Genomic DNA, 10,001 nt, shown 5'->3' with positions numbered 1-10,001 from the left:
ATTTGCATACTCGCAATGATGGGAGGCAAAAGGGGAAGGATGGAAGACAGTGATCAGAAACCCAGGCGCAGGCAAGAGCCAGGGAGCAGGGCAAAGGTCGGCCCTGGAGGCCACCTTTGCCCTGCCACCAGTGGGTGATCGGAGAAGCCTGGGGGGGTGGGGCAGGAAAGCGGACACAGACAGCGATGCAGAAGCCGGATGCAGGGGCAGGGAAGCGGCTGCTGCCAGCATCCCCAGCTTCCGGCTTCTGCGATCGGTGACCACAGAAGCCCAGTGCAGGGGCGATCACAGAAGCCAGGTGCGCGGGCAAGGAAGCAGCCTCTGCCAGCGCCCCGGCCACGGCTTCCCTGCCCCACACCCGGCTTCTGCAATTGGTGATGCCTATTTTTGCATGACACTTAACTGACTACCCTCCCTGGGAGCACAGAAGAAGAAGAAGCCCCCAGAAGAAGAAGCCGCCCACCTTTGGTCCTTGCGCCAGTGCCTGGGGCTGGCTGCAGCCCAGGAGATGGACAAGCTACTGGCCAGAGGTCCCAGGCTGCAGCCACCCGGAGAAGCTGCCAGCCCTGTGGTCCAGGGCGCCAGCGCCTGTGGCCAGGGAAACAGGTTCCCTCTTCTCCTACTGTAGTCATTACTTCAATATTCCCCTTCTGAATTTCTCTCCTGTGCTGCAACCCAACTCCACTTTTCATCGGAAGGATACGGAACAGAGAGAGCAGTGTTAAAAGCTTACATTTTTAAGCCGGTAAGGTTGGTACTTAAACATATAAATGGAAAACTAGAGTCCTTAAGGTAACAAAAGCTACAAAGAACAGGGACAGCGCATGACCTATTATATCCAGCACTCCACATGGGGACTGAAAACTTTGCAATGATGACAATTACTGAAGATATGAATCAACTAAAAAAGTTGACAGGGACAATTCTTCCATCTTTGAAAATATCTACATCAAATCTGTTTAAATAGATTTTCATCTGCATAATATAACACATTCTGACAAGACCACCACCACCACCAATGTGGTCAGTGTTGTGCTGTAAAATGTTTAATAACTGAGGGACCCCCCCCTCGAGTGCACAAATTTTGTGCACAGGGGTACTAGTCTCTGTATATAAAGAGCCAGGGTCTGTAACATCCGAAATGACCAGATGGACCACCGAACACCAGGCTAGGGAGCTGAGGGAGCAGGAGCTATGGTCCCCCAGCCACCTGCAGTGTGTAGGCCAAGAGGAGGGAGCTGTGGGCTCACAGACATGGCGGGGTGGGGCTGTGGAGGCTGAGGAGCCTCGCAGGGTGGGTCAGCGTGGAGCTCCCAGGGTGGCTGAAGTGGAGGAGCGGGTCGGGGGCTGTGAGCGTGGTGTTTTGCTGGGCGGCTGAGGCAGAAGAGCGTGGTGAGGGGTGGGGCTGCGGAGGCTGAGGAGCCTTGCAGGGCAGGGGCTGTGAGCATGGAGCTTTGCTGGGCGGCTGAGGCAGAAGAGGGTGGCAGGGTGAGGGCAGCAGAGGCTGAGGAGCCTCGCCCTGGATGGGGGCTGTGAGCATGGAGGTTCACAGGGCAGGAGCCACGGAGGTGGAGGAGTGACACTGGGCAGTGGACACGGCCCTGATTGCAGCTAGGCCTGGGGAACCGGCATGATTTAATCCTGCGCTGGGCCTCTAGTCCTATATAATAAAAGGGTAATATGCAAATCGGCCGAATGGCAGAACGACCTGTCACTGTGACACAAGAGCTGCCCCCTGGTGGTCAGTGCACTCCCACAGGGGGAGCACCGCTCAGCCAGAAGCCAGCTCATTGCTAGCCAGTGCAGTGGCGGTGGCCGGATCCTCTCCCATGTCCGCGGCAGCACTAAGGATGTCAGGCCTGCTCCCCACAGGACATCCCCGAGGGCTCCCGGACTGCGAGGGGGCGCAGGCCAGGCTGAGGGACACACACACACCAGTGCACAGTTTTGTGCACCAGGCCTCTAGTATATCTATATTTGTAAAGGCAGCATAGAAGTAAGCTTAGAAGAAATGGGCTCAGGAAACAAAGCACAGAGGCAAAAGAAGGGGCCAAAGGTAACGGGATGGGAAAGGGGCTGGCCTGCTCCCCAGAGGAAGAGCGCCCATTGAACATTTTTTAATCCTCATATGTTTGTATTAATTTAAGAGAGATTGGAAGGGAGGCGGAGAGAGAAACATCCATTGTTTGTATCCCGTATGCGGGGATCAAACCTCTAACCTGGATATGTGCCCAGACCTGGAATCAAATTGGTGCATGGTTGGTGCTCCAGTCAACTGAGTCACACCAGCCAGGGCTGAACCGTTTTGGAATGCAGACATACCAGTAGTCTTTCTCTTGCAAGACCTCAGTCTAATTGTGGGGAAAGTGACAAATAATATAATGCAACATCCTGACAGCTAGAAAATACATTAGCTAATTTATGGTGGAAAATAAATTCAATTTTGGACATACTCGATTATAAATGAGTGGAGATAGATACAATGGAATACCAAGGGTTGGGTGCTAGGAGCCTTGTGCCCCAGGTGCAGGCAATAAGGGTGTGCGTTGACTATAAAGAAGACAAAAACAATGGTAAACCTGACTACAGTGTGGCTTGCTTTAATTATCACTTATTTTCATACACCTTTCAAGAACTGCTTGGTGTTTATAACAAGATCTAGATGTAATAGAAAAAGGTAAGCTTTCTTTTGGGAAAGGGACTTGGATTGAAAATACTTTTTATCTGAATTGCTGGAATTAAAAAAAAATGAGAATGTATTCTTGTATTACTTGTGTACTTGAAGAAAATTTTATAGAATAAAAATGATTACAGGGACATGGGCCTTCTGGAGCACTTGGAAATCAGGAAGATACCTAACTTTGTTTTCTCCCTATAAGAATGTGGCTTTGCTGACACCAAGTCTGACTCAAGAGCTAGGGGTCAGCCCTAACCGGTTTGGCTCAGTGGATAGAGCGTCAGCCTGCGGACTGAAAGGTCCCAGGTTCGATTCCGGTCAAGGGCATGTACCTTGGTTGTGGGCACATCCCCAGTAGGAGGTGTGCAGGAAGCAGCTGATCAATGTGTCTCTCTCATCGATGTTTCTAACTCTCTATCCTTCTCTCTTCCTCTCTGTAAAAAAATCAATAAAATATATTTTAAAAAAAGAGCTAGGGGTCAGATATTTCAAAACAAATTGTTTTATCTAAATTCTTCCAGAATGGTGGTTCAAACCTGAATATAGCAAGGTAGTGGCAATAATTGGGTTTCTTTTTCACTTTTCACCTTCTCCCGGATCTTTCAGACTATTAGTGGCAGCAGTGTCCTCTAGAGGGAACTTGGGCTGGGAAAAGCCATGACAGGTCATTTGCTCTGGTGAAGTGGGTCATTTCTTTTCTTGCTCTAGGTGGCTGCCTCCCCCATTAAGCTAAATCACTACAGCAAGTATTTATAGCAGGCTCTTCCCACTGATGGATTACTAAATGTGCAACACTGCAGCTATATTTAAATTGCATTTGTTTTCATAAGCTATGTAAACATTCCTTCAAAATCAGCTACAGGCCTAGAAAACTGAAAGTTGTTTCCAGTTAACTCAGAAGAGCTGAGTAATGAAAAAGGCTGAAATTCTAGCTGGGTAATGTTGAGCAAATTACTTAACCTCCCTGGCCCTTTTCCTCCCTTCTAAAAAGGAGCACAATAATCCATCAGTGATGCAGTATTGAAGGAGACAACAGATGTGAAAGCCCTGTAGAAATATTAGGGGATACCATAGATGTTTTTATCTCCCCCAATATTCCTATATTGAGACCTACCCCCCTAGGTGATAATATGAAGAGGGGGGGCTTTGGGAGATGATTATGTCAAGAGGGTGCCTTAGAGAGCTCCTCTGCCCTTCCACCATGTGAGAACACAGCAGCCTACAGCCAGGAAGCCAGCCTCACCAAACACCAAATCTTACCAGTTTCTTGATCTTGGCCTTCATAGTCTCAATACCGTGAAAAATCTATTTCTGTTGTTTATAAGCCACACAGTATATGGCATTCTGTAGTAACAGCACAAATGGAGTAAGACGGGAAGAGCTATAGAAATTGAGATTGTGCAGTTTTCACATGCAAGCTGTGGTGGCCACTGTTATAGACTATGCACCCATTCCCCCTTCTTCACTAACAAGTCTGATTTTGCCTGGGAAGGCATCAAATGGCAGTTCTGACCAATGAAGTTGAGGGTTTCTGGGAAAACTCGTACTTTCTTGATGTAAGCATTATTCCATTTTCCTTTTTGCCTTTTAATCATCCTCTCTTCTTCCTGCCTGACACCTGGACAAGAGGATGGAGGTGGAGCAGCGATCTTGCATCTTGTGGCGACAGGCATCAAGATAGGCCTACATGCTAAGAATGATGGAGTGAAAATACAAGCCTAGGTTGACTACACTGGACTTCCTTTTTGTGTGAGTTAAATAAGTCCCGTTTGGTTACAGTCTCTTTTGGGTACCTGTTAGTTACATCAAACTTATTAATATACAGGGGTGGGCAAAATTAGGTATTGTGTAAGTACCCACTTTTGTTGGTTAAATTACCAGCCATCATCACCTAAAAGATAAATGATATAAAATAATAATAATAAACCTACTTTTGCCATCCCCTGAATATATAAACCAATACCCAAAGTATATTTTTCTTTTTAAATCCCCTTCAGGAAAATGACTAAACTATAATGTTGCTTGCTTCTGCAGCACATAGACTGAAGTTGGAACAATATAGAGATTAGCATGGTTCCCGCACAAGTTTGATACACAGGTGCGTGAAGAGTTCCATATTAAAAAAAAAAAACCTATAATGCACAGTGTCTCATATTTCAAGTTATGCATGATATACAATACTATAAAATATGCAAATTCATGTTACTGAACAAGAATGTATTGGAGCCTTCTTCATATAGTATTCACAATATACTTCCTTAAGATAAATTATGAATACATTTTTTAAAAGATGAGAGGTGGGAAAAAGGGCTAATAGCTCTGTGCAGCGTTCTTAGTTCTCCATCTGCTACTGGATTACCATAAAGGACTGTCCACATTACCATAAAGGACTGTCCAATGGGTACAGTATACGAAAAAGGTAAGCAATGATAGATCACATTTATCAAATGCTTTACTCTGTGCTAGGCACCATTCTAAACATTTTATGTGAAATTAATTCATTTGACCCTAAAAACTACCCTATGATGCAGGCTCTTTTTATTTTTATTTTATATTTCTTTATTGATTTCAGAGAGGGAGAGGTGAGAGAGAGAAACATCAATGATGAGAGAATCATTGATTGGCTGCCTCCTGCATGCCCCCTACTGGGGATTAAGCCCGCAGCCCAGGCATGTGCCCTTGGCTGGAATCGAACCTGGGACCCTTCAGTCTGAAGGCTGACGTTCTATCCACTGAGCCAAGCCGGCTAGGGCTGATGCAGGCTCTTTTATCACTCCCCCAAAAGAAACAAAAAATAACCAATTCACAGTAACAATTTCAATTTTTAGTACATTCTATTAAAAATAGCATGGTTACTGAAAATCTAACTGGTTCTCTCACTGGCAGCAAGATTTTAAATTATACAGCCTATTTTTATTTAGAAGCCCCCAGGTTCAAACTGACTATATAAAACCAAGGGGAAAAAATTTCTTGCAATGCTTTCTGATGAAATGTGCAGCAAGAACTCAAGTACTCAACCTCATGAGATAATACCTTGGGTCAGCTGTACTTTGTCATTAAAAAAAAAAAAAGACATACTAAAACAGGACAGAGTAGGCACACAATCGAAAGCATCAGTAGTAAGTTATGCATAGATGAAAGTGGCTGATTCATATTTCCCAGTCCATGGTCTAAACTTATTTTTCAGGGACACCTTCGTCTTGGACAAGAAAAAGAGTGCCATCAAAATAGTGACAATGTCTTGTAGAAACTCATATGGTTGAGGTGTTTTTAGTTTATTGAAAAACAAAGCTCTTCAACAGTTATTAGCAGAAAAACTTAAAGTATCCTGAAGTGTAAGGCATATTGAATGTGATTAAAATGTGTTTTAGTTTCAACTAAAACCTCCTTAAAGATTTGAATGACAATAAAGCAATCAGAATCAGATTGCACTGTTATACATTCCTTAACCTTATGGCTCAGATAGTTTGTAAAAATGGTACATTTCTGTTTTTAAATATAGAAGTCAAAGTGAAGTAATTCATTAAGCAAGAGAAAAAACATTTTTTGGCAATGCTTTCATGATGTATATGGTACTGTTACTCCATTTTGATTGTTTTTTGTTTTTTTGTTTTTAAAAAGGCAACACAACTAGAACAAGATATTTTCAACTGCTAAAGGACCCAAACTGGATGAAGGGTCCCGGGTTCGATTCCTGCCAAGGGCACTTGCCCAGGTTGCAGGCTCGAGGCAGGAGGCAGCCAATCAATGATTCTCTCTCATCATTGATATTTCTAACTCTTTCCCTCTCCCTTCCTCTCTGAAATCAATAAAAAAAATTATTTTTAAAAAAATGTGATGCTTGACATACGTTCAAAAAAAGGGTCAGAGGTAAAATCAAGAAAATTCTCTCAGTAGTGATGAAATTCCACTCAATTGGTCCGTGTTTCTGAATCAGATGATTTTCCTGGATGAAAAAAAAAAAAGAAAAAGAAAATTCTCCCAGAAAATTAAAAACAAAAGGCAAAGAGATGGTAAGCAGGAGAGAAAGATAAGAAAGACAGAAGAGTAATGCTGGAATTCCAGGAAGAAATACTAGGGGGGAGGGGGGAGGGGGAGAGTGTGGTGATTATTAAATAATACAAGAATTGCCCAGAACTGAAGGAAATGAGTCTGTGACTAAGACAGCCTACCAAATGCCCAAAGCTAATTAAAACATATGCACCTTCACCAAGGCACTTCATGGTAAAAACTTAAAACAAAATCTCCTGAAGCAGAAAAATGGGTTACTACAAAGATGTTATCAGAAATGGCAGGTTAAAAGAAGTGGTGACTTCAAAATTCTCAAGGAAGATGATTTACAACCTAAAATCCTGTAGTATCGGTTAAATATGAAACATTTTCTTTAAAATCTTACCTATATGTATCCTTTCTCAGAAAGCTAGTCAAAGAAGTACTTCTCCAAAATAAGGGAACAAGCCAAGCAATTAGAGATGGTGGTCAGGAAACAAAGGCTTCGACTCAAGGAGAAAAGTGAAGCTGAGTTTCAGATGCCAGAGGGGCAAAAGGCCCGGAGAGCAGCAGTCCAGCCTACAGCCCCAGTCAAGTTCCAGGAAAGGAGGAGGTGCACTGAGACTGTTTAGAAAATAGTCTTCAGAGTGATTTTGTAATTTTGTGATGATTTTGGGAAAACTTAGTGATAGAAACATAGAAATTTTCAAAGTAAACAAAAAGACAAGAAAAGCAAATTGTGAAAGAAATGACATGTAATGGTGAACAAAACACCTACATAGTCATAAGGTAAAAACTATTAATTGAATTAAAAATGACCATATCGCCTTGACCAGTTTGGCTCAGTGGACAGAGCGTCGGACTACAGACTGAAAGGTCCCAGGTTTGGTTCCAGTCAAGGGCATGTACCTTGGTTGCAGGCACCTCCCCAGTAGGAGGTGTGTAGGAGGCAGCTGATCGATGTTTCTAACTCTATCCCTCACTCTCTCCCTTCCTCTCTGTAAAAAAATCAATAAAATATATATCTTTAAAAATGACCATATCTCTTGCCAGCCCAGAGTGGCTTAGTAGTTGAGCACTGATCCATGAACCAGGAGGTCAGAGTTTGATTCCAGGTCAGGGCACATGCCCAGGTTGAGGGCTTGATCCCATGTGGAGTGTGTAGAAGGCAGTCAATCAATGATTCTCTCTCATCATTGATATTTCTCTCTCTCCCTTCCTCTCTGAAATCAATAAAAATATATTTTAAAAGAAATTAACAAAAATTGCCATCTCTCACAAGTGAGAGACTAAAGAGTAGAAATGGGAGAATGGGATGGTATGATAGCACCCAAATTCTCAACTGTCATAACTAAAGTAAAATTTAGAAATGTCAAGAAATACATGTATAAGTATATAACTTAAAAAGGTGAAGATTGCCTGGCCGATATTGCTCAGTGGTTGAGCACCAACCCATGAATCAGGAGATCAGGGTTTGATTCCCAGTCAGGGTACATGTCTTTGGTTGCAGGCGATTTTCTCTTATTTATTTCTCTCCCTCTTTCTGAAATCAGTAAAAATTTTTTTTTTTAAAAAAGGTGAAGATTAATGCATGCTAAAAACAGCTCAAATTTAAAAATAGCTGCTTCTGTGGAGGACTTGGCAATGGGGACGTTTAAAGCGTGGAACTAACACTGTTTATTACAAGTCCTTTAAGATTAGTATTCATTTTTTTAAAGGATTAAAACAATTTTTTTTATTGCTTTTTAGAGAGAGGGAGAGGGAAAAAGAGAAACACTGATGTGAGAGTGAAACATTGATCGGCTGCCTCCTACACACCTCTGACCAGGGATCGAGTGGTAACCTGACCAGGAATCAAACCCACCACCTTTTGGTGCACCGGGCAGCACCCAAACAACTGAGCCACACCAGCCAGAGCGGATTAGTATTAATTTTTAATCTATGTACGCTACTTTGTTAAAAACCTAAACTAGGGGGCGAGACCAAGATGGCGGCGTAGGTAAACACCGGAGACCGCTGCCGCAAACAACCATTTCAAAAATACAACTAAAAGACTGAACGGACATCACCCAGAACCACAGGAAGGCTGGCTGAAGAGAGACTCTACAACTAGAAGGAAAGAGAACAGCAAATCGAGGCTCAGAGGCGGCGCAGTGTGGAAAATACAAAGGTACCGAGGTGCGCGCGCAAAGCAGGCTGGTGGCTGAGGGCGCGGTTGTCGTTTTCTGTCGGGAGTGAGTCTCAGACTCTGGGCTCCAGATCCGGGCGAGTCTCTAGGGACCCAGACTCAAACGGGAGAAGCGGGATTATCCGGCATCAGTTGGAACCTGAGGGCAACTTTCTCTCCGAGGTTTGCAGCGGCTGCCGGGGTTCTGAGAAGCAGAGCCTCTGGGAACGGGACTGAGCGTGGCCATAACTGCTCCCTCCGCCCGCCCTGTTGATCCCGCCCGCCCAAAGCCTGCGCACAGCCATTTGCCGATCGCCTCAGGCAAAGGCTGGATTAGCAAGGCAGACGTTTTCGGTACAGCTGATTCCTATAGCCAGCCGGCCTGGGGGTCAAATCCCTCTAGTGGTAACTACAACAATTAAGGCTTGGCTAGAACAAGACTGCGCACAGAGACCACAAGGGGGTGCACCAAGAAAGCATAAAAGATGCGGAGACAAAGAAACATGACAGAAATGGAGGATATGGAGCTAAGAATCGCAATTTTGAGGGCTTGCCATAAATTTGTGCAGAGCCTCACGAAAACTAATGAGACCCTCGATGCTACGATAAAGAAATTAGAAAGTAAGCATACACGGACTGAAATAAAGAATATTATACCCAATAGCAGACCAGAGGAGTACAATAATCAAACCAAAGATTCGACAAAAAACACCCAATTGGAAAAGCAAAATGAAAAAAGAATCCAAAAGTGTGAAGATAGTGTAAGGAGCCTCTGGGACAGCTTTAAGCGGTCTAATATCAGAGTCATTGGAGTGCCAGAAGATGAGAGACAGCAAGATATTGAAAACGTATTTCAAGAAATAATGGCAGAAAACTTCCCCCACCTGGAGAAAGAAATGGACTTACAGGTCCAAGAAGCGCAGAGAACCCCAAACAAAAGGAATCCAAAGAGGACCACACTAAGACACATCATCATTAAAATGCCAAGAGCAAAAGGCAAAGAGAAAATCTTAAAAGCAGCAAGAGAAAGAGGCTCAATTACCTACAAGGGAATACCCATACGACTGTCAGCTGATTTCTCAACAGAAACTTTGCAGGCCAGAAGGGAATGGCAAGAAATATTCAAAGTGCTGAATACCAAGAACCTACAACCAAGATTACTTTATC

The 10,001-nt window shown here is 43.8% G+C and overlaps 1 pseudogene; it reads left to right on the top strand.

Moving 5' to 3' along the window:
* The first annotated feature begins 4,699 nt into the window (after positions 1 to 4,699).
* On the top strand, positions 4,700 to 4,799 carry LOC139004615 (U6 spliceosomal RNA; annotated as a pseudogene).
* Positions 4,800 to 10,001: the final 5,202 nt, after the last annotated feature.

The sequence above is a fragment of the Myotis yumanensis genome, unplaced genomic scaffold (assembly GCF_028538775.1).
Source record: "Myotis yumanensis isolate MYYU_CA2020_CCGP unplaced genomic scaffold, mMyoYum1.0.hap1 SCAF_2, whole genome shotgun sequence".
NCBI classification, from domain to species: domain Eukaryota; kingdom Metazoa; phylum Chordata; class Mammalia; order Chiroptera; family Vespertilionidae; genus Myotis; species Myotis yumanensis.
The sequence above is the reverse complement of the archived record's forward strand: the minus strand, read 5'-3'. Positions and strand labels throughout refer to the sequence as shown.